The sequence below is a fragment of the Myotis brandtii genome, unplaced genomic scaffold (genome assembly GCF_000412655.1).
Source record: "Myotis brandtii unplaced genomic scaffold, ASM41265v1 scaffold144, whole genome shotgun sequence".
NCBI lineage: Eukaryota > Metazoa > Chordata > Mammalia > Chiroptera > Vespertilionidae > Myotis > Myotis brandtii.
This window is the reverse complement of record NW_005355159.1, coordinates 488,051-494,651: the sequence shown is the minus strand read 5'-3', so window position 1 is coordinate 494,651 and position 6,601 is coordinate 488,051.

Genomic DNA, 6,601 nt, shown 5'->3' with positions numbered 1-6,601 from the left:
TAGGAGCTGCCCTGGACACCTCTTTAAATTCCCACTGTAGGCCCAGTGTGGGCCCAGTCACAGAGAGAGCACTCTAAAGATGGCTGTTAGCAAATGAGCACATCACTTTATGAATGAATTGATGAATGAGTGAATGAATGCTTCTGCACAAATGTAAATAGACAGGCATACATGCTTTCTGGGACTCACCAACATATTAATAAATATATGCTCATGTTTCCAGAGACACACATGCCTAAACTTACAGCTAGAAAGACAAGTACATGTTTACACCAAAATAAACTAAATGGCCCAGCCGGTGTGGTTCAATAGTTGAGCACTGACCCATGAACCAGGAGGTCACGGTTCAATTCCTGGTCAGAGCACTTGCCCGAGTTACAGGCTTGGTCCCCAGTGGGGGGCATGCAGGAGGCAGCCAATTGATGATTCTCTTTCATCATTGATGTTTCTATCTCTCTCTTCCTCTCCCTTCCTCTTCCTGAAATCAATAAAAATGTATTTTTTAAAAAAGCAACCTAAACGCTCACATGCACACTCCCATGGCACATATAAGCAGGAGTAGACCCACTCATCTATGCAAAGACATAGAGACACACACTGTCCCTTACACGAGCTACACAGATGTGGATACAAACACATGCAGGCAAACACATAAGTACACACTTTCCCACCGAGGAACCCAGCTGCAATGAGAAATGCAGCCGCCTACACACAATCCACAGTGATACACGCAGCTAGACAGAGACAAAGCTGGAGCCCGGAGACAGACGAGAGAGAGAGAGAGAGACACCTGTCCACAGAGACCCCGGGGCCGCCCTGGGCTCCCACACTCACTGTCTGCCTTCCCCACCACCCACCCTGGCTGTCTGCTGCCAGAGGGACTCCTAGAGGAATTCCCTTCGCAGACTGGCTGAGAAAGGCTGCTCTCTCCTCCCCCGCAGTCCCAGGCCAGAGTGCTAGGGCAGAGAAGCAGATGGTGTGGGGTGGGGGGGTTGGAGGGTTTGGTGAAGGGGGCTCCTGGGTCTTGCAAATGTTAGGAGCTGCCCTGGACACCTCTGATGCCCTTTGCATGCTCATCCCCAAGCTCTCTGCTCTCTGTCCCATCCGCCCCATGGCTTGGCCAAGCCCAGACTGGGCACTGGTCTCTGGACAGTGTAGAACTCAGGCCCTGCTGCCCCAGCTCTAGCCCTGACAGGATGATTTAGGAGGAGCTGATGAACAGCGCTTTTCCAGAAGCCTTGCTTCCTCAGGAAATGGCCCGGCCTCAAGTCTGATCTCCAAAACAGGCGCAGGATGAAAACACCTCGGCTCCTCTGCAAAAACATGGGCCGCCCTCTCACTTAGAGCCCCAAACGTCATGGCAGCACGCCATCCACAGCACCCCAAGGCAGTGGACAGCAATGGAAGGCCTGGGTCTAGTCCTGCTTCTGCTGCTGACTCAGGGTGTCCACCTCTATTAAATGAGCCATTTGGGTGTGATCACTTCAGATCTAGCTGGAATGATGTCAGAGTCTCAAATTCCCTAGGCAGCTCCTGGGCAAGGGGGAAGGGGCTTGACCCCAGGGACAGTGGCCTGGTGTGGGCTTCTCTTAAGTCACAGTCATTATTACAGAGCTTGTGTTGGGAGTGGCTTGAGGCTGAGATGCCTGGTGCTGGGGAGAAATGGGGACTCAGGGAAAGGAATGTCCTATGCAGTCTGGAGGCAGACAAGGACCTCTCCTCTCCCTTCCTCCCATCCCCATGTCCCCCAGGCCTCTGCTGGAGGTGGACACAGGCCTGCAGCCCCACCCAGTTGGGTGGGGCGATAGGAATGCTGCTCGTCACAGCTGGCTGGACAGGGGAGACTGTTTATTCTCTGATGTCGGGAACATCTCAGACAATCAGGGGGACTTGGCTGCTCCTAGATGTGAGGCTCAAAGAAGTCAATTTAATCAGAGCAGGCTGATGGTCTGAGCTCTGAGCAGGCAGCGAAGGGGCGGGGTGCCATGGAGGGGCCGCCCTCTCTGCCCCACATTCAGTGCCCTGTGTGCCTCTGCTGGGTCTACAGTGATGGGGCTATTAAGGTAACTGGATCCCTAGCTGGTTTGGCTCAGTGGATAGAGTGTCAGCCTGCGGATTGAAGGGTCCTGGGTTTGATTCCAGTCAAGGGCACATGCCCAGTCTGTGGGCTTGATCCCCAATGTGGGGCGTGTAGGAGGCAGCTGATCAATGATTCTCTCTCATCATTGATGTTTCCATCTCTCTCTCCCTCTCCCTCTTCTGAAATCAATAAAAAATATATTTAAAAAAAATTTTTTTAAAAAAAATAAAGGTAATTGGAGCTGAACCCAGAGCTCCTGCTAACAGTGTGGGCATCAGGAAAGACTTCCCATGGTCTCACTCCCAGCATCGCAGGTGCCCACTGCCTATGGGACACAGCAGAGCTAACAGGCTTAGCCTGGGAAGGGAGCCCATTTTGCATCTCCTGGTATTGAGAGTTTGACTCCAGTGACCCCAGCCTTCCTTTCCTCTCTCACCCCGTTGCAAGGTCAAAAATCCTCTTACCTTTGAATCTCCAGTGTTTCTTACTCTCTCTCCCACACTCATTACTACAACCTGTTCTTAGGAAAGGCTGTCATCAGTCTTGAAGAACCATGAAATCAATAGTTTAACCTCTCTCAGGACCATTTGCATTTTAAGACTGAGCCTTGTCAGTGAAACAAAGGCTCTGTCCTGCCCACCCTCCAGGATTCCCAAAGGTACTTCTGGTGACAGAAAGCACATGGGACTCCCTGCAGTCAAACAGCAGACGTTTACAGCCCTCTCTAAAACCTTCAGCCCCCCACACCGCCCTGCCAAGGCATTTGCTCTCAAGTCTAACTTCAATCCCATTAATGATGTTCAATCATTGCCTTCTATTATGGCAGGGACGTTTTTTGCACCCTTTCATCCATTTATCCACCCAACAAACTTTTCCTGAGTACCCACCATATCCTAGATACTTGGGCATGCAAAGACAACCTGGGTATTGCCCTTCAGCAGCTTGCAGTGAAGCATCTCCAAGCCAAGCCTCGCCCAGCTGGTACACAGTAGGTGTTCCATAAATGCTGCTTCCCCTTCTCAGGGCTGCACGATATGGACACTGCAATAGGACACCAAACATTTTCTAAAAACCCTCACCAGGTGACGAGAGTGCCAGCAGGAGTGAGTGGTTTCTATCTTTATTCGGAATGTGGTGGCTTGTTTGGGATGTTCCTCACATCAGACTGGAGAGGCATGCAAATGAGAGGGGCTTATTCTAACCAGATCAGGGCTGGGGGCAGCCCAGGACACTGTCTCCATGGTGCAGAGCCCCAGACAGTTCGGAAACAAACAGAAACCCATCCAGAGGAAAGAGACTGACAAAAGCAAAAACAAACAAAGGCCAAGAGATGGAAAACTCAGGAGGTGGGGCAGGGTGGAGATGAGCAGACTGGGGAGATGGGTGGGGGCTATGGAGGGGACTTAGGGAGGGGTAGGTCCTGGGATTTTGTGTATGTGAAGAACTGAATCCAGTCCTACACCCCGCCCCGCCCCCCCAAGAATCACCATGGCAACTGGGAGGGTAAGTGCTGCTGATTCTAAGCCAACACAAACCTCCTGGGTTTAGCAGCAGGAATGGGTTCAGATGCCTGGGGCCATGTTCTAAAGAAAAATATCTGAATTGGGCTCTTTAAATCACAAATTCCTCATCCACTCCTGGTTTTATAGGCAATTGGGGTTTAATAAAATGAATTAATAAGAAACAACAGTGAACCACAACCCTACTTCTGGTCTCTCTCACTTACACCGACACTTATCCAAAAGCCCACAGAACAAAACCGCTGCCCTTTGTGGTGGAAACTGACAGCTCATAGGATTCTTAGCACTTCCCAGAAGCAGGTACCTCACTTGTGGAAGATTCACCTGCCACTCCTCCCAAAGCTGTCCTCCCTGACAGTGACTTAGTGACAGAGGGTCGATGGGGTTGTTTTCACAAGACCAAGGCAGCTGGAGCCCCAACGTGAGGTGGTTTCAACTGAACCACCATCTGGTCTTCTCTGCCATCAGCTGCCTGGGGAAGCTCTTGACCCAGGAAAGGGGGGAGGGGGGGGGAGTGTCAGCAAGGACACTGTTTCTTCCTCCTCCATGAAAAAGTATCTGCAGCGTGAGCCTCCTCAACTCCCAACTCCCAACACACAAATGTGCCTTTTCCTGGAGCTGGCTGGCCCGTGGGATCTGCCTTAGATATAGGGTCAGTGCTAAATAGAACTGAGTTCTTAGGGCTTGTCTCCTTCCTACCTCTCCACTCCTAAGTACCCAGAGATCTCATACTATCCCTCATTACCTTAAGTCCAGGGCTGGCTCATCCATTAGGTATTGTAAGTACAATGCCTAAGACCCACATTATAAAAATGTCTTAATTTCTTTTACAATCAGAAGGGGGGAGGGGGAATGAGCTTTTAAGTGGAAGAGAACATTTTACTATATAATAATATATTCCTCTTTATACCAATGCAATCATAAAATATATTTTTAAATATTTTTTATTGAGGAGAGGGCCCATGAAGGCAAAAGTTCCTAGAGCAGGGGTGGGCAAACTTTTTGACTCGAGGGCCACAATGGGTTCTTAAACTGGACCGGAGGGCCGGAACAAAAGCATGGATGGAGTGTTTGTGTGAACTAATATAAATTCAAAGTAAACATCATTACATAAAAGGGTACGGTCTTTTTTTTTTTTTAGTTTTATTCATTTCAAACGGGCGGGATCTGGCCCGAGGGCCGTAGTTTGCCCACGGCTGTCCTAGAGCCTGTGAAAATCATCATGTGGCCCTGCTCTAGTCTTCCTCCTGCCCACTCCAATCCTCTAGATTCCAGGGATTTCTCTCCCCATATCAAAAGCTATCTTTCCAATGGCCCCCTACTAGTCTGAGAGCACATTGAGGGCAGGACTATTCTTCACTCATCCTCAGTGTCTGTGGGGGGTGGGTGGGGGAAGCTTCAGGAAAAAAGGGCTAGGTTTTAAATAAACACTGTCTGAGAACCCCTGGAAACCATGCACAACATTTCACGTTTGTGCTGTCGGACTTTTCCAAATCCCTTCCAAGCATGTCAAACTCTCGGCCCGCAGGCCACATGCGGCCCACAATGAATATTTTTGTGGCCCAGCCAATATAACGGTATGTAAGAAACGTTTTAATAAAAATTTTGTAACTTAATTTTTACAATATCCTGTTACACATAATTATTAATAACAAACTACAGCATTCACTAATGACTGATTACTATAATCGTGTTGCATTCATTTCCCTTATGCGGCTTACACGCAGGCACACCATTTCTCTCCACTAATACAAGCAGCAAATATTTTAGCAGCCGATTGTCACATCATTAGTCTTGGACTGACTTGTTTGGTGTGAGCAACAGGAAATATTTTGCTTTTGGAGAACAAGAAAAATAGGTTTATTTGCATTATGCTTATTCATTTGTGCAGTTATTCAGTGTCTGGTAAGTTAATGTTCAAGAAAAAATATTAATTTTTATTAAAATGTTCTACTATTTTATGTAAATGATTACTCATTTATTTCAGCTCTTTGTATTCGCATGTCTCTATCGAAATAAACCTACGTTTCTATGAAAATTGAAGCTTTTGGTTTTTTGTGGCCCACATAAACTTAAACCTTGTTTATTTGGCCCATGTTAGCCTTTTGAGTTTGACATGCTTGCCTTACACTGAACTCCCGCCAAATTCATCAGTGAGCTCCAATTCAGTAAATCCAACAGATACTTCTCAGGTATAATCTTGACTACGCAGCAGCATTTGACACTACTCATCAAGCCCTCCTTTTTGGCTTCTATGAAACTGTTGCCTTGGTTTCCTCCTATTTTCCTGGATATTCCTGCTGTCTCCTTTGCATGCTCATCCCCTCTACTGAGCCATTGAAAATAAATAATAGTGGTGATGATGATGACGATGATGATGATGATAATAGCAGCTGAAACATACCAGGTTTTACTCTGTGCTGGGCACTACTATAAATTATCAGTTTTTTTAATCCTCAAAATAATCCCAAATCCATTCTCCAACCACCCGCCAGAGTGACTTTTCTCAAAACCAAATCTGATCTCCCACTTAAAAGCTCTGCTACAAACCTTCTAATGGCGTCCCCAGCCCACAGCTTGTAAAGTCTTTCATGATCTGGCTCCTGCCCACCTCCCCAGCCCCATTTCTCACCACGGCCTCTTCCTATGACCCTCCAGCTTTTAGCTTCTCCATTAAGAACTCTAGGTCTTTGCGTGTGCTGTTCCCACTACCTAAAATACTCTTCTTCCACCGCTTAGCCAAATACTGATAGCTCTTTCAGGTTTCAGTGGAACATCACCTTTTCTGGGAGCCAGAGGTGGGGTGAGGGGGCTATATGTAGCATGGTGGTTATGAGACGCACAGTCTGAAACCAGTCTGCCTAGTTCAACTCCCAGCTCTGCCACTTCCTAGCCAAGTAACCTTGGGCAAGCTATTAAACTCTCTGGGACTTCAATTTTTTTATCAGTCGTGAGAATTAAAGAAATCATACATAAGGCACATTGCAGTGCTACTAGTGTC